An 18,712-nucleotide genomic window follows, 5' to 3' on the forward strand; every position below is an offset into this window, starting at 1 on the left:
TTTTTATCCTGTATGAGAATGAAAAACCAACCTTGACAATACACACCACAGTGGCTGGGGTGCAAAGGAGACCAACAAAGTGGATGAACTGCTGCGTGGGTTCTTGTCCATCTACAGATAGTGGAGAGTAGACATGGTCCCACAGTCACCAGGATAAATGAGCTCCAGATGAAGAGTCAATGTCCATTGTTCAAGAGCACCTGAAACAGCACAGAGAGGCTGAACAAGGGTCAAAGTACAGGTGATACATATACCTCCCCTTTTTACCTTCTCCCAGCCCCTTAAGGGGCTACCTGTTACTTCAGTGTAGAAGATTGCCTACATTCAAATTATTTGGTACCCAGAACTGCACCTCAGTTGTATTTATACTATTTCTATAATGCCATACCATAAAGCAGGACGGTGCTCATAATAAAAAGACAATTAAAAAGAATGCAATGTTTTATCACAATAGGAAGCTCAAGCTGCCATCAGAAAAATAAATAAAACATTTGCTCCTCAGGATTGATTCACATGACCCCATTTACTCAGTATATCTAGGGAATTGTGTTAATTTTGGTACAGGGGAGCCCCAGCTTTCCAGCAGGTGGAAATGTTGACCGAAAATATTGCTCTTATGGGTAACAGAGGTTTTAGTAACCTCACTGTAAGAAGAAGGGTAGCACAAGGCCCCCATTCAGCCCATATTCTGTTACGTTTCAGAGAGAAAATAATCAAACTTGCAGCCCATTAAAAGAGGTTGGTGCTATGACAGAAAATGAACATTGCTGTGATGGCTCACACTGGTTTTACAACTACAGTGGTACCTTGGGTTATAGACACTTCAGGTTGCAGATGCTTCAGGTTACAGACTGTGCTAACCCAGAAATAGTACCTCAGGTTAAGAACTTTGCTTCAGGATGAGAACAGAAATCGCACGGTGGCAGTGGGAGGCCCCATTAGCTAAAGTGGTACCTCAGGTTAAGAACAGTTTCAGGTTAAGAACAGACCTCCAGAATGAATTAAGTTCTTAACCCGAGGTACCACTGTACACTGTAAAATTACACTACCAACAGAATGGGATAGGATGCCCATATTTTTGTTTTCCCCCTTGAAGAGCCAGCTGCCAAGGGAGTGAATATCAATGGGAGACTTGTCAGCATAACAGTGCAATCCTATTTCTACTCAGAAGTGAGTCTCATTGTGCTGAATGGGCCTTACACCCAGGGAAGTGTGTATGAGATCCCAGCCAAAGGCCCACTGAACACAACAGAATTGTATTTCTAATGTATTGTATAGGATAGGATATGCTGCAAGTATCTTGCCCAGTAGGAGATATGTGAAATTTAACCATCAAACCTGAGCCCTGGGCTCATTAGAGATAATTTTAACAGGAAAAGGTATCATCTTTTATTTCTTAGTGGGAATTAGTTTTGAATGCAGTTTGAAAAGAATTCATGCTATTATGAATTTTAGAATTCCAAGGTCAGGCTCTGAAAGGCATTCTTCCTTTGACCCAGCAGCTTACACACCTTGGGTAATTTGTATTTTTCTGAATTGTCATATAGAAAGGGTGGCAACTCTCAGGTAGGCTTGTAGGTCATATGCTATTTTGTCATTATAATAGAAATCCGGTATCTCTAAACCTTTCTTGGTAGTCACCTGAAGGCTCTTCTTCTAAGCTTCTGTACTACATTAATATAGCACAAGTTCTGCAACGTTTCTGAAATGTCTTGACAAGAGCTCACAAGGAACGTTATTGCCATTGCAAGATTATACTTTGAATTGGAAAGCCAGTGCACTCTCTCTCTCTCAAATGTGCTTGCTAATAAGTGTCCCGCTGTTATCGTTTCAAGTGGCAGGTAAGTGTGCCCTTTTGTGAACAGCCTTACTCATTGCTTCGGTGTTTAACTTTGTTATGTGTGATAGCAAATGTGGCAAGAAATGTACAGGATTAAAATAAATAGTACTGAGACAACCAGGCGGAACATGAAAAGAAGTGTGATTAATGCCACCGCACACACATTTTTAGGCTGCCAGAAGCTGCTTAAAATAAAAACAAACCAAATGTTTCTAGCCCCATACGCATGGTGCTGATAAGGTCAAGGTTGCAGGTTCGATCCCCATATGGGACAGCTGCGTATTCCTGCATGGCAGGGGATTGCATTAGATGATTCTCAGGGTCCCTTCCAACTCTACAATTCTATGGTTCTATGTCCACAGATGCACCCAGCAGCACTGTGGGAAATGGCTGCTCTAAAACACTCTGCGTTTTGCTGAGGCACGGTAAATGCAAAGGAAAATAATGAAGAGAAAATATTTACAAGAGGCACAAAACAGTATGTTAGTAAGCCATCCTTCTTCGTCAGCTTCCACATGCACAGCATTACCAGAGAATTCTTTGTCTTCAAGCTAAAATCTCTGCCTAGCAGGAAGATTTAATTCTTGTTCTCAGAACAGGTTTGTCAAGCACAGTGCATATTCCCACTTGCAGAAGTTATTAAGCATTTATACAACCTCAAATTATAACATTTGCTGCAAATGCTGCCAATACCAACAGGAATTTACTTGCTAAGGCATCACAGTCAGTCCAAGCTGGGTAAGACACAGAAGAACAGGGAACAGACATTTTGTGAGGAGCATTGCATTTACTCATTTCCACCATGACAATTACTTTTAATACACAGTCGTATTCTAGCTAGAAAGCTTCCAGTGGGAGGATTACCATTGAGTATGTTTAATACCACCCCAATAATTATCCTTCTAAAAACATGGATGTAGGATTTAAAAACGGAATTCTTCACATCAGTTTCTTGGACTCTATGAACCATTTGTGTAGCATTTTAGCTATTACATGCAGAAAAACCCACAGCCTGACGAAATAGCCACTTTCCTCTTAGGCTGCTGTGTAAGAGAAGATGACACAACCTGCCAGGGCTTCAACAACTAAGTGTGCTCTTTGGAAAAATCAAACAATTGCACCATTCACCTGGAAACTGCAGGAACAGCAAAACCTTACAGTAAACCTGTGTGTTTTGGCATTTTAGGTTTAGAAAAGCTCTAACCCCATAGCTGGATTGCTCAAGTCGGAATGCAAGCTCAGCAGCAGTACAGGAAAGAAACCCAATATAAAAGGTGATGCCTTTGGGAAGTACTGGAAGCAGTATCACACAATAAAAGTGTTAAAGGAATCAGTGGAACACAAATTTTACAGAGGCATTTCACAACACACAGCATCCAATATAGTCTAGTAAAAATAAGGCTGAGATAAAATAAATCATTTTTAGGATAACATTTAAGCTAGCAGAAGTAGCAACATACTAATAGCTGCAATGTCCAGTTTGATGCAAAATGAGGCTATTCTCTGTCACAAGTTGCTACTGGAAGTGCCTGAAAACAGAAACAGTTGAAAACTAACAGGCACTGAGGCTGCAGTATCTTAGTTTCTATAGGGTCAAATGGGTCACCTTATTTGATTTATTTTTATTACATATCTTCTCTTCTTCCTAAAGGAGGAAATGATTTTAAAATATTTAACAGGAGCATTTGTACCTTTAGTACAACACTCATGAAGAAAAACCTCTCTAATACAAATACGTATTGTAAATTTCCTTCACTATACCAGCATTGACATACAGTCGTACCTTGGTTCTTGAACAGAATCCGTGCTGGAAGTCCATTTGACTTCTGAAAATGTTCGAAAACCAAGGTGTGGCTTTTGATTGGCCGCAGGAGCTTCCCGCATTCAATCGGAAGCCACAGGAGCAGCGTCAGTAGTTCGGGTTCCAAAGAACGTTTGCCAACTGGAACACTCACTTCTGGGTTTGTGGCATTCGGGAGCCAAAACATTCGAGTCACAAGGTACAACTGTACAGTATGTTGTTGTTTAATAGTCATTATCATAACCTGCTATCACATAGTCACACCTAGCACAGCACTTTGTTTGGGTTCAAGTCGTGCTGAAGCAAGGTGCCTCAGGCCAATAGGAACCAATATGGGTAAAAATGAATTAGGAAATAAGGTGTGCTTTACAGTATGTTGTGCCCAAGCCAACATACTGTACACAATTCTATGCTTGCCCTGTGGGTCGCTGACCTGAGGTCCAAAGCACACACCTCAATTCCTTATGATTTTTAATACATTGGAAGTTATTGGTATGGGGCATCATGCCTGACAGTGTCTTGTCACTTCCTGTCTATTTTTTTTTTATAAAAATTTTATTGAGTTTTCACATTTTATATAAACATAACAAACACACAAAGACACAGACAAACATGTACAATTTCAAATTCTTACTTTCATAACCACATTCTCTGACTTCCCCGCACCTCCCCTTCATGCATCCTAATTCCAATAGTTAGTTCAGCAAGTTCTTATCTCTTATCTTTACAATATTAATATCATTTTTTTTAACTTAGTTCTTCTTAATTAACCAAATTTAACTTATACAGATCAATTATAATCATTACATCCTTTCCAAAGGTCGACCTAGGTTCCCTTCCACCAATTTCCCAATTATCATATTAATTACTGAACATAATAACTAAACATAAAAATCATAAACTTATATTGCTTTTGGATTCAAAAAAAGAAAAACTCTCACCCCCCCCCTTCCAGGTTTCGATCCCCCAAAGAGGTGTCCACAATATCAGTTCTTAGCCTGGATTTCTCACGTCCGAGGCCTTCAAATCTCTATCAGTCCCTCTCCGTCGGTTTTGTTGGTAATCTTTTATGTTGGCCATCAGGTCTTGAAGGAGATCTATCCCAGTAAGATCAGTGTTTCTTCCAACCAGCCCTCCATATTCAAAAGCGGAGCCCCAATCATATTTCTTGCTTCTTTTAAGTCCAAATAATCCGAATGTCCCAAAGGCTCCCTCTTTCATCTTGCACAAATTTGTAATCCATAGTTCTTTCAATCTCCCCATTAGGGGATCTCTCTCTTCTTCATTCTTGATTTTCAACCAGATTCTCATTATCCATGTCTTGTTTTCTTTGTATTCCCCATTTGTAGGCTTTTGGTTGGCCCTTTCCTCCTGGAGTATTTCCGCTCCTCCTTCCCTCTCCTCTGACTCTGAAAATATCTCTTCTGGTTCAGCTGCAGAGTTTTCCTTTGTCAAATCCTTAACACAGGCAACAGGATTGCTTACTTTAGAATTCAAGGTCACAATCATTGTAGCCATACCTGTGCTCTGGTCTTGAAGTTTTCCCACGAGAAAGAACATTTTTTTCCAACTCGGCCTGTAGTTTTCCATCTGCAGCCATTGTAATGCCTCAGAATCCCCCCTAGAGGGATTCTTGTTACTTAGTAATCCTTCTCCAACAATCAATTTTGTCACTTCCTGTCTAGATCAAGATGGAGACCACTTCTTTCAGAGCTCTGAAAGAGGTCTCTGCAACCAGATGGGGCCTCTTTGAGGAACCATGTGAGGATGGCCTGAAGTGCCTGGTGTGATTCCCCCCTCCCCACCCTATAATGAAGTCAGCCTGACAACTAGGAATAGGGGAGGCAGGAGAAGCCTTTTTGCATTGATCTAAACACAGCAACTTACAATATTTTTCTTCTTACGGTAGCCCAATTGTTGCGGCAAAATACAATACAGGTAGTTTAGAATTTACACATATGTTTTGCTATCTTTACTGGACTCACATTATAATTGTCTGATCTTAGCCATTATCAGCTGGAATCAACAGAACATAAAATAATGTTGCCAAGCAGTGGCGTAGCGTGGGGGGGCGGGGGGGGGCGGTCGCACCGGGCGCAACTGTTGGAGGGGGATTTCCAGCCGGTGGCAGAGAACAGAGTGACTCCAGGAGACATAGGTGTAAAAACCCAAACTAAACCGAAGACTTTATTACTAAGCAAATAAACACAAACTCTGGTGGATGTTATTCCTGCAGGCAAGCAACAAAACTCAGCCTTTTTCCTTTATAGCAACGGTCACCTGCAGCCAATTAATCCCAGAAACTTCTTAAAGGTATACACACATGTTTCTGTGCCGAATGTCCTCTAACACCCCCTCTCATTCAAACAGAAACAATAGTATTTTAAACAGAACAGAACATATTTACATATCACACACAGCAACTCCCAACTTTGCTACCAGTCGTGCATGTTTTTCAAAGGTTAACGCTTTTGTAAATACATCCGCCACATTTTGTGTACTTTCACAATACTTCAGCATTATCTGGTTCTGTTTTACATTTTCAGCTACATTTTGATATTTAATTTCCAAATGCTTTGATTTGTTTCTAAACAGGTCAGATCCAGACAAGGTTATTACGGCTTGATTATCTTCCATAATTTGAACGGGATAATCACACTGTACGTTTATATCCTTGAGGATCTGAACATAAAATTTTATTTCATTACATAACTCCGACAATGCACAGTATTCGGCCTCAGTTGATGATGTGGCCACTATACTTTGTTTTTTGGATTTCCAACCTATTAAAGAATCTCCAAATTGAAATACCATTCCAGAAATTGATTTTTTATCAGGCAGGTTGGCCCAATCGCTGTCAACGTAACACTGCAATTTGGTGGAACCTGAAGATGGTAATCTTAAACAATAATCAAGTGTTTGCTTTAGATACCGGAAAATACGTTTTAAACCTTTCCAGGCATTTTCTGTAGGACAGCTTACTAGTCTGCTTAGTATTCCAACTGCATAACTCAAATCTGGTCTGCTCCACAATGAAATGTATAATAAACTTCCAATTATTGAATGGTACATTTCAGGATTTACAGGTTCTGTGCATTCTCTTTCATTTTTGAAAAAACCTATTTCCATTGGGGTTTTTACTCCCTTGCAGTTTTGCATATTGTTTCTTTCAAGTAACTCCATTATTTTGTCTTTTTGACTCAACAAAAAACTTCCATCGTCTGTTCTTTGAATTTCTAAACAGAGATAATTTTTTACTGGACCCAAATCTCTTACTTTAAATACCTTTCTTAGTTGTTCTGCAAATTTTTCCACTTGCTTGTCACTTTTTGTAGAGTAAAGCAAATCATCAACATAACACAAACACAATTCTTGTTTATCACCCTTTCCTTTAGTGTACAAGCAGTTATCAGCTAAGCTTCTTTTAAAGCCAAGATTTTTTAAAGCATTATCAAGACACTCGTTCCAATTTCTAGCTGACTGTTTGAGCCCATAAATTGCTTTGTTCAGCCTATATACAGAATTCTGTTCTCCTGCCTTAAAACCTGGCGCTTGATTCATAAAAATTTCTTCTTGCAGATTTGCGTTAAGATAAGCTGTTTCAATATCAAAATGGTTTACCTTAAACCCACGTTGTGCTGCAAGAGCTAGCAATAAACGTACACTTTCACTCCTTGCAGTAGGAGAAAAGGTTTCATCAAAGCTTTCACCTTTTCTTTGAGTAAAGCCTCGTGCTACCAGCCTGGCTTTGTACTTAACATCACCATCTGCCAAGTGTTTTATTTTATACACCCATCTACAGCCCACTGCCTTTTTTCCTTCTGGCAATGGCTCAATGGTAAAGACATTGTGTTCTGCTAAAGATTTCATTTCTGCTTTCATTGCATTTTTCCACCTTACTATTTCCTGGTGTGGTAACTTTAAAACTTCCTCATAATCACGAGGTTCCTTTTTCACATCACCAGTTTTAACTTCTTGTATAGTAAACCTTTCTGGAGGTACCCCCTTATTGCTTCTTTGTGACCTTCTAACTTGAACACTCTCCCCCTCTGAACTATCTTCCCCTTCTGATTCACCCTGCTCAGGAGAAATTGGTTCAGCTTTAGGAGATTGTGTACTGTACTGGGATCCTCATCCCCTGAATCCTCATCACTGTCACTTTCAGAACTTTCTTTAATTTGTGGCTTTTCTTCCTCAGATTTCACAAATTTATCTGTATCATCAGAAGATAACACAACCTCTGAATTTCCATGTAAACGAACCCAACCATCTTGCTCACAAAACTCTGCATGTCTTGATATTACAACTCTGCCACGCCCTAGTGCAAAACAATACCCCTTTGACCAAGTTTGATAGCCAACAAACCTAAGTTTCTTTGCCTTGGGCTCTCCTTTCCTTCTCTGTCCTTTTGGGATGTGAACCCAAGCCCAGCAACCAAAAGTTTTAACATGGTCCAAAAAGGGTTTTTTTCCATAAAGCAAAAAATGAGGGGTGTTGTTTATGGTAGAATGAAACAATCTGTTCTGTATGTAGTTAGCACACAGAATTCCTTCCCCCCAATACTTCCTGGATAGGCCAGAATCACTTAGCATTGAATCTAGCATTGTTTGTAAAGATCTTATCTTGCGTTCTGCAACTGAATTTTCTTCAGGCGAAAAAGGACATGATTTACGGTGACTAATACCACGCTTTTTCAACCAAACTTGGAGGGCTTCAGACATGAACTCGCCTCCACGGTCACTTTGCAACTGGGTAACTTTGTAGGGAAACTGCCTTTCTATATAGTTGATCCAATTCTTAATCAGTTGACCAGTTTCACTTTTGTGTTTTAACAAATATACCCAAGTATACCGGCTATAATCATCCACAAGAACCAAAAAAAACTTTGCTCCTCCTTCAGACTCTGCAAATGGCCCACAAAGGTCTGAATGTACTAAAGCAAATGGCCTCTTGCTAATTCTAGTACTTTCAGGATAAGACCCTCGCTTACTTTTAGACTCCTTGCAGGTATTGCAGTCTAGAAAAACTGAACATTTTTTCATTTTAATTCCCTTGCTTAATTCTGGCATTTTTGCAATACTGCGGAAATTGGCATGCCCCAAACGACGATGCCACAGATGCTGGCACTCATCATGCAAGGCTCTATTACAGGCTTTAACACATGCCCCAGACTCACTTACTAGCTGGTCTTTCAAAACAAACAAACCATTTTGTAGTGACGCTGTAACCACTTTTCCAGCTTTCTCTATTCTACAGCCTGAACCAGAAAAGGTTACTTTAAATCCCTGCTTAACAAGACTTGTAACTGAAAGCAAATTATTTTCTAAACTTGGTACACATAAAACATTGGTAAACTTGGTACTTAAACAGTTGATATTCACACTACCCTTTCCAGCTGACTCATGCACTGTTCCATCAGCTAGTACTACATTTACAGATTTACAAGGCTGCTTTTCTACAAGGGTTTGTGCAGACTTAACAAAAATGTTTGTCGCTGCTGAGTCTAAAATCCAGTCTTGTCCAACGTCGTGACTGGTGCCTCGAACTGCTGCAGAAACATACTGGACTCGACTCTTCCTGTTTCCTCGCTTCCCAGCAAACGCAGGCCGCCCTTGTCTTGTATTTTCTCCCACAGACACAGTGCACTGTCGTACTAAATGCTTGGTTGACCCACAACGATAGCATCTTCTGACTGTGAACGCTGCTTCCTCTCTGTGGTCTACAACCTCTTTAGGTTGCCGCTCCTCATCAGTTGCATATCTTTTACTGGACTGCCTCCCATTTCTGGAGTTACAGTGAGGGGTTGTGGCCTTCCTCTCATGGCGTCTTTCCTCCTCATCAAGCAAACGCCCAGTTAAGAAATGCATTGTTAATTGGCTTTCTGGGATTGCTTCCAGAGTCATCACTAAATTGTCCCATGACTCAGGAAGTGAAGACAGCACAATATAAACCTTTCTCTGTTCAGAAAAATGTTCCCCAAGTTGATTTAACTGTGAAAATAAATCACGCATTCTTTGAAGGTGTGTTGAAACACATTCACCCTCACTTAGTCTGGCTCGGTACAGAGCTCTCATTAGAGTAATTTTGCTGCCAGCAGTGTCTCTAATATGTATTGCTCTCAGTGCTTGCCAAATCTCACTTGCTGTTTCAAGGTCTCGCACATGAGATAACTGAGACTTCTCTAAACTCAAAATTAAATTGGCATAGGCTTTGTCCTCCAGCCTTTGGTCTGCTTCATCTACTTCTTCATCCTCCTCTTTTACAGGAGGGTTAACAATAACAGTCCAACATTGTTCTTTCTTTAAAAACGCCTGCATCTGTAAACTCCATGACATATAATTGGACTCTCCCAGTTTCTCTACTGGAAAATAGGAAGCTCCCCCTTGAGCTCCAGCTCCAAGTCCAGCCATGGCGCCACCCAGCTTTCAGCTTTCCACTCAGTTCTTACTCACACGTGGCTTGAAGAAAAGTTCGGCTCCTGGTCCCAAACAGACACTCCCTGCCGATGCCTTCACACAGCCAGCTGCTTGAGAAACGCTGAGTTGCTTCCAGTCTCTGGGTTCTTTTCACGCTCTGTCTCTGCCCACTCAGGACTGGGGACTGGGCTCATAACCTGTTGGAGGGGGATTTCCAGCCGGTGGCAGAGAACAGAGTGACTCCAGGAGACATAGGTGTAAAAACCCAAACTAAACCGAAGACTTTATTACTAAGCAAATAAACACAAACTCTGGTGGATGTTATTCCTGCAGGCAAGCAACAAAACTCAGCCTTTTTCCTTTATAGCAATGGTCACCTGCAGCCAATTAATCCCAGAAACTTCTTAAAGGTATACACACATGTTTCTGTGCCGAATGTCCTCTAACAGCAACATCGGGGGGGGGGGGGCGCTCGCACTCGCAGCTCTCTGCCCCTACCGGGTTAGGGGGCGCAAATTACTTGCCTTGCCCCGGGTGCTGACAACCCACGCTACGCCACTGTTGCCAAGCCATAAGAATTAGATTTAGCCTAAATGAAAATCCAGGGTCTACACTGCTTTTTTTTGGTAGATCACTAGTGATAACACTTTCTATTCTGAGAACCTTGCAATAATGCCAACTGGCTTAGGTTGCCATGAAGCATGAGTCACAGCCGAATTGGCAAGCACTGTCCTTCAGCAAATTCCCTAATAGTTACTGCAAATGAGTCTCTCACCAAACTCAAGCCGAGAAGGCTAGGGCTAGTACAATTCTTCCACAATTCTTGCACTGTCTGTTCCTTGAATTTCAAGCTTGCAAGGTTCTAGGACCTGTTTTATCTTTTGCAAGGAGCCTAGATCAACAATTGCCAATGCATTATTAGTGATAATATAATCTATCACAGATATATGGGCATGGATCCTGAGACCCCTGAATGAAAGGAAGTTGACAAAGAGAATTTTCATTCCCCTGCTCACCCCAGAGGAGACAAAAATCAGACAGCTTGAACAAGCAGTTTCACTTGAAGCTGCATTTGAGGCTGCCTCAAAATGCTAATGTTAGAAGGCACATTTGCAGGAGGGGGCAGGTAGGTGGAAGGGCGTGCTTAACCCAACTCATGGCTGCCAACTCTCCCTTGAAAACATCTTCCGGGGTTTTACTCCTTTCCCCTCAGCAAGGAGAATAGCATTTATGAGGAGAATCGGTCAGCATGGAAATTATTAACCCAGCCTTCCCCAGCCTGGTGCCTTCGCCATGGACTATAACTCCCATCAGCCCCAGCCTCCGAAGCTGTGCTGGCTGGGGATCAATGGGAGTTGCAGTCCAAAATGGCTGAAGGACACCAGGTTAGGGAAGGCAGGGTTAAGCACTACCGTCCTCCCTTCTCTGCTACAAGCCCACCTCTCAACCCAGTTGGGGGATTGCCTTGGCAAATAAGGGGCTGGGAAGAGGCTTTTGTGAAGGTTCTGCCTCTAGGGGAAAATACTTATTTCAAGAGCTTAGAGAAATCCTTTGTTATACCATCAGCATTTGCAGTGGGGTTGACCTTTTTCGAAATAAAGAGGAGCGGATGCTTAATTTAAACAGCTCTGCACAATGGACCAAACATTACAAGTACTGTAAAAGGAAATGCAACCCTCAGATCAAGCCCTCAAATAAGTCCCTTGTAACAGCCCCATTCAGAAAGAGATAACTCCAGCTGAAACACAAGTTGCTAGCAGTAAAGCAAGCTGTACTGAAGTGTAGAAAATTAATGGGAGCTGCAGAGCCCCTCCTGGCCTTGGGGTGCCTTCTGGGATGCAAAGATGAATGCAGAATCTCAGGTCCCCTGCACTGAGACCACTCTTCAGGCAATTCTTGAAGACTGGCAAAAGGCTTTCCAAGGACTTTCAGCTTTCATTACCAGGCCCAACATGAACAGTAACACACCTGGATGAGTAGCTTAGAGTGGTATGGAATATGCTGGGAGTGTCGAGGTGCAACTCAGCTTGCACTGTGGGCTGGTGTATCTGCATGAGAAAGGGTAGAGGGAGAGGAACCTCCAAACTTCCTAGACTGCCCTTGTGTTCATCTTCCTTCAGGGCTAGATGGATACTCTTAGGTAGGGTTGCCATATTTTGAAGAGCAAAAAAGAAGACACAATGATGACTCTCATTTTAAATACCCCTACAGTATGTAGGCTATAGAAGCTGTGATATATTGCTGAGGGGGGCAGGAGAAGAGAAGAGGAAAGCAAGTCTTTAACCACCAGCTATATCTGTATCTCATCCAGAAAGTATAGCCAGAGACATCTTGGCAAATTTAAAAAATCCACCCGGACAGCATTTTTTCCTCTGAAAAGGAGGACATGTCCTGGAAAAAGAGGACACATGGCAACCCTAGTCAGCTGCTGACCTTACTTCTTATTCCCTTCTTTTCTTCTTCATGCTTTCCTCTTGACATATCTTCCCAGCAGACATATTTTGGATCTCTCTTCTCTTGAGACGCAAGAGCAAGCATGGCTCATCACATCTCAACCGTAGGAAAGATTCCCATTCTATTTGGCTATCGACATGTATTTCCAGTAATAAATATTCACTTTGTTTTCTTAAACCCAGAGTCTCCACGTGATTACATCCAGGGAAAGTGTGCTCCTCCAACAAGGATTCTGCTTCAGTTCAGATTCTGCTGGCATTTAACTCCAAATGCTAAGAAAATATACCTCAGAACAGGTGCCAAAAGCAAAGAGACCGGAATTTACAGTCCTTTGCAGCCTCAACACTCCCAAGAACATATTTAAATTAAAGCACTAATAAGACTAGTAAGGAGGCTGCTTCTCTACTTCCTCTGCTCTCTGCTTTTAGAGTTCTCTGTAGGCCCCGCTGGAATATTTTCCAGCTCCAGCAAACAAAGAGAGTCTCTAAAAAGCTGCGCCTTATGCCTTTCATCTTCTGCCAAGTTCAGATAACATTTTAAGGTTATACTGGCTTTAAGTCCTATGTTTCCATCAAACAAAATGGCGATAGAGGAAAAAAATTAATGGAAGAACAGAGTGTAACTGAAGTCAGGGACACTGTTCATTCTGTTCATTCATTAAACTTAAAGTGCAAGAGCAGAAATGTGGTTCATAGGGATCAGCAGCACTGAATGCATTTTCCATATTCATCCACACTCAATGCCCTCATTATCACAGATTATTTAGTTCCACTCCAATCTGCATTCAGGCCAGGCCATGGGACTGAGCTGACCACGGCTGACATGATGGATGACCTTCACAGAGAGAGGAACAAGGAGAGCGCAACCTTGTTCCTGTTTCTTGATCTCGCAAGCCAAGAGACTGAATCAAGAGGGTACAGCACTGGAAGAGTGCTTTTCAGCCCCCTGGTGGTTACGCTATGGGGTGCTGCAGAGCACTATTCTATCTCCAGAGCTATTTAATGCTACACGAAGCCTCTGGGGGTGATCATTGGGAGCAAGATGCTATCAGAATGCTAACTACACTCAGTTTCATTTCTCCGTAACATCTGAATGAAGCTGTGTGGGCCCTGGGCTGGTGGCCTAGGTGGAGTGGTGAGATGGAGGAAGGAAAATAAGCTTAGCTTGAATTCTGGCAAGACAGAGGCACTATGGGTGAGTGGCTCCTGCATCCAAGAAATTGGTCAACTGCTTGCCCTGGACAGTTTTGCACTGTCCCTGAAGGAACAGTTTTCAGTTTGGGGGTGTTTCTTGATCCAGCTCCGTCACTGGAGGCCCAGGGTAGCCTCAGTGGCTAGAAGCCCCTTTTACCAGTTGTAACCTTGTGACAGCCACATTCATTCCTGGACCAGAGAACTTGACCACAGTAGTTCAGGCACTGGTGACTTCAAGTTTGGATTACTGCAGTGCACTCTATGTGGGGCTTCCCTTGTGCTTGATCTGGAAAACACTTAGTAGTTTGGACCTTTTTACTTGCCTTACCCCACTCAACCACTTCAGTTTGTGAAACTGGTACTACATAATACTCACTTATAAGAAATCAGTATTTTAGTGTGGCAGCATTTACTTTAATGATCTTAAGATACCTCTTTTTAACTGTTTTTAATCAATAATTTTAAGATGTCATCATAGAACTGTAGTGTTGGAAGTGACCCCAGGGGTCAATCCCCTTCAGTGCAGGAATCCTGCCCACAACCATCTCAGGGTGGGTTTGAACCACCAACCTTCTGATTGACACAGGCAGACGCACTGAGCCACAGAGATCAGGTTTTAGTATGTATTTCTGTAAATTGCTTAGAGGTTTTCCTACAATTAAGCGGTATATAAATCCTGTTAAATATATTATAAAAATTGGGAGGTGCTGCATGCGTTTTTTAAATCACTCTGGGACTCGCACCATATTTGCAACCTGAATGGATAATATTCGTAGGATATGAAAGCAAAAAAAAAAAAAAAAAAGTGATACCCAAGCCAATGCTGATACTTAGGCTTTATATTTTACTAAGTGGAATGATTGTAGCTTTGGTATTGAAAAGATGGCTTGTAGGTATATGCACATGGCAGAGGACTGTGAATTAGGGTTGCCATACGTCCGGAATTTCCAGGACATATCCGGAATACTGCAGCCGCAAGCAGTGTCCAGTGTCAGCAGTGTTGTTTTTGCCAGTTTCCCTCAGAAATAGCTCATTTCTTTGAGATTTTTTTTGGGGGGGGGAGTTCAACAACTTTTCTGTTTGAATTTTCACTTTTTGAACTATAGCAGCTCAAGTGCAAAAGTCCTTCACTCTCCCTCCACTCTGTCACTAAGCACAGCAACAAAACTCAAGGAGCAATATTTCAAACTCTGCCAGCAAATCCCAACATGACTCACATTTAGCTTCTTCTCTCCCTTCTCTGGGCAACTGGTTATGCCATGTGGAGGTCAGGTGGCCAAACTCCCTGCTGACCTTTGCCATTAATTATCTGTGTTCAACTGCATACCCCTTCGGGCCTCCAGTCCCGTCCCCCCCCCGCCCAATCACTCCCTTCAGCTTCTTTCCCTCCTAGCAAACAGCATATTTTTTCCCTTCCCCACACCTCTTGCCCCCCCCCCAGCAGAAGTATGTTCAACTAATTAAACTTTCATGCACACATAAGCTTGCCTGCATCTACTAGCTCCTACTTTGCATTACCTTACTCCAGCATTAAGAAACTGGGACACAGTTGTGGGTGGTGGTGGGTGAGCTGCACTCCTAAACTTTCCATAAGTATGTTTAGCGCTACTGGAACATCAACTGTACTGGAAAACAAAGCTCTTCTGAATCATTTGCTAATGGGAATAGGCAGAGCTGGCAGTAAGGCTTATATGCCTACCCCATCCTTCACTCAACCCTTAAAAACCAAATACAATCCTATTATAATCAGAGGAGCTTCTTCCCAGGTAAGTATGCCTGGGTTTGCAGCCTAAAGCCTTTTGCCAGGATTTGAGGAGAACATCTGGCAAGTGTCAACAACAGTAATACTGCATCCCCCTCCCCAAGTGCAAAGAACGTTACTAACCAGCCAACCAACCTTTTCTGTCTGCCCTGCAAAGGCACCCTTTGGAGAAAGAGAAAGAGAAAGAAAAAGAAAGGGATCTGGAGTCCAGTTATTCATATATTTACTGTATTGGCCCCCTGCTGCAGTTGACAAAAGGATGGAATCAAAGCACCATGACAATAAGCAGTATGTGAATACACTCCCACCAGACAATGCCACATACCAGCTCAATTCCCTCAGGATGCTAAACAGCAGTAGATAGGATTGATTCACACCAAGGCTACCTCTATTGGAAGCATCAAGCAGATTTTCTTTCCCAACCTCCACCAACTTATGATTGCTACCAGAATTAGCAAGGGAATAAGAATCTGTTTCTACTTCAGTATATAGGCTCACTAGATGGCTTTGGAAAAGTTGTCTATCTGTAAATTGGGAATAACCATCTGGGCTCACAGGGCTGTCCAACCCAAACAGGAAACGAGTAGGTACTTCTGAAATTGCCACAGCAAATTTCTGTCAAAACTATGTTCATGACAATATGGTAGGCTTTCAAGATTATGAGTAAAGGTGCCTTGTGTTTTTTACTTTATTTACTGAATCATGCATCACGTAAAGGTAAAGGATCCCTGGATGCTTAAGGCCAGTCAAAGGCAACTATGGGGTTGTGGTGCTCATCTCGCTTTCAGGCCGAGGGAGCCAGCGTTTGTCCACAGACAGATGGCCAGCATGACTAAACCACTTCTGGCACAATGGAACGCCATGACGGAAACCAGAGCACACGGAAACACCATTTACCTTCCTGCCGCAGTGGTACCTATTTATCTACGGTACTTGCACTGGTGTGCTTTCAAACTGCTAAGTTGGCAGAACCTGGGACAGAGCAATGGGAGCTCACCCTGTCGCAGGGATTTGAACCGCTAACCTTCTGATCAGCAAACCCAAGAGGCTCAGTGGTTTAGACCACAGCACCACCCGCTCCCATACAATCATCCCTGCAACCAATGTATGTGTTATGACTGAAATGCTTAAACCATCAGCTTGATTTATAAAGATAATAGTTCTAAGGCACTTGAACATTAAGCCTAACACAATCCCATGCCTATGTAATTGGGAGTCTCACTGAACCCAAAAGGGCTTACAGGCACAGCACTGGGCTGCACAAGTACTTACACCAGACACTCTCCATGTATGAAGGGGAAACAAAGGCTTATTGGCAGCATAAAAGTAAATAAAATACACAAATACCAAGCTGCAACAAGACAAAGACTTAAAATCTTCCCATTTATTGTAATATTAGCTTTCAAAGTCAAGAACCTACTTGTTGGCTTGACAACCACTAAAAAAAAAAATCTGAAGAGGGGGTTAATTGTTCTTATGCTGCTGTTTTAGTGTTTTAACTGCAATTTGTATCGCATTGTTGAGGACCTTGGGAAACTATTGAGGGCCAAATGGCAGCACAGAATGTAAAAAAGAGATTAACAATAGTTCACTAGCTGCATGACAGAGGTTTTTGCTCAGAAAGCTCATGCTTGCTATATATATATCTCTCAGATATGATTTGCCCCTATCCATGGTTAGCCAATATATTAAACATTGTATATTATGACCGAAGTGGCAATATGGTGCAGTGATTAGAGTGCCACACTAGAACCAGAGAAACCATGAAACTCCCTGGATCATCTTAGTCCATCCACTATCTCACAAATCTAGACATTGCTGTAGGAATAAAATGAGAGATAGGTCCCATTGAAAAGAATTACCCTAACCTACCAAAAGTTCCAAGAAGACACAGGAGTATCTTAAGGCCATTTCCCCTATGCATTCTTTGGAGGATCATGCCCCTTTTCCACCCAAAGCATGCATAGGGCTCATAGGTTCAAATTTCATGTCAATTACAAAAGCTCCCTAGAATCATGGCCTCTCAGGCTCATGGGGCCGCTTAGCCTCTGAATAGGTGAGCTATAAAAATATATGAAGATGACCTTTTCTGAGGATATGGAGAATACATTTCCTTCATTGCCACCAATTAACCACATATTCACCCAAATATTAATTAGGCAGCAGAGCTTCCAAACAGGTCAGAGCTCTCACACATCTCGAATTAGAAATTTACCACTGCAGGGAAAGACTCGATATAGTTTGGCCCGGGTCGTATTAACTTGGGAGCAAGACCATCACATTTACTTGGAAGAAAGCATGCTTCGGATCGCAGCCCCGCACATCTATCGCTAAATGATGAAGACGGGGTAATTAGCAGAAGGGAGATAATTTCAGGCTTAGCAGTTCTGCAGAAGGACCAACAAGGAAAGGAACTTTTACTACTGCTAGCAAAGAACTCTTACTACAGCTCGAGTTATTATTACTTCTGATTTCACACATGCGGCGGCCAAAAGGCGAGCCGAGCGCTCTAGGGCGCTAAAATAACTCGAGGAAACGGAAGGCGCCCCTTTGGGAGCTTTAAAAATTATTACGGTGGCGGTGACGGGCCGTGTATTTCAGGGAGAGGAGGGTGCCTCCGGAGGGGGAAAGGGCTGTTCTTTCCCCAGCCTTCTCACTTTCCCAGCTCCCCGTTCAGACCGCGCGCCCCGAAGGCTGCTGCCCCACATCCCAGGTGCTGTGCCGTCGGCCACCTGCTGCCGTTGCCTCCGCCAAGCAATAAAGCGGGACAAAGGGGAGGCGCCGGGCGGGCAACGCACTTGCCACCGCCAGCAGCAGCTCGTCGTCCCCTTGCCCAGATTCATGCAGTTTTCCCACACAACTCATATTCCCCCAAAAGAGGGACCCGCTGACGGCGGGCACCGTCTTCACGACGCACCTGCAAGGCGCAGCCAAGGCAGCCTCTCCTGGCAAGGGAGCGCCGAGCACCTGCCGGCGCTGAGCTGCTCGCGAGGGGTCTCTCCCTGAAGGGAAGCCTCCTCAACCCTCTGCGCCTTGGGAGGTAATGCGCGCCCGCTTCTCCACCACGCAAGATGCGCGCAGCCTGACCGAGCCGCGCTCGCGCCCTCCTCGCCTCGCTCTCCAGTCCAACCCTTCCTTCCAACTCTCCTCCTCCTCCAAGCCGGCACCTGCTCCTCCGAGCCGCTCCTCGCTCGACTCACTCGCCTCCCCACCACCCCGGTTCTTTCGCTCGGCGCTCGATTGGTT

The 18,712-nt window shown here is 43.0% G+C and overlaps 1 protein-coding gene across 6 annotated transcripts in view; it reads right to left on the bottom strand.

Moving 5' to 3' along the window:
* Nucleotides 1–18,652, bottom strand: part of LARGE2 (LARGE xylosyl- and glucuronyltransferase 2) — a 54,388-nt gene extending 35,736 nt beyond the window's left edge. For 2 of the 6 annotated variants that reach the window (XM_028727124.2, XM_028727115.2), the window contains exons 1-2: nucleotides 18,384–18,652; nucleotides 47–200 (exon numbers count right to left, since the gene is read on the bottom strand). The gene's annotated coding sequence lies outside the window, so the exon portion shown is untranslated. Of the gene's footprint in view, nucleotides 1–31; nucleotides 201–18,383 lie in introns of all 6 variants that reach the window. The other 4 variants (XM_028727097.2, XM_028727107.2, XM_028727179.2 and 1 more) reach the window with 3 other exon arrangements.
* Between the last annotated feature and the right edge of the window lie 60 nt (nucleotides 18,653–18,712).

The sequence above is a fragment of the Podarcis muralis genome, chromosome 1, assembly GCF_964188315.1.
Source record: "Podarcis muralis chromosome 1, rPodMur119.hap1.1, whole genome shotgun sequence".
Classification (NCBI taxonomy): Eukaryota; Metazoa; Chordata; class Lepidosauria; order Squamata; family Lacertidae; genus Podarcis; species Podarcis muralis.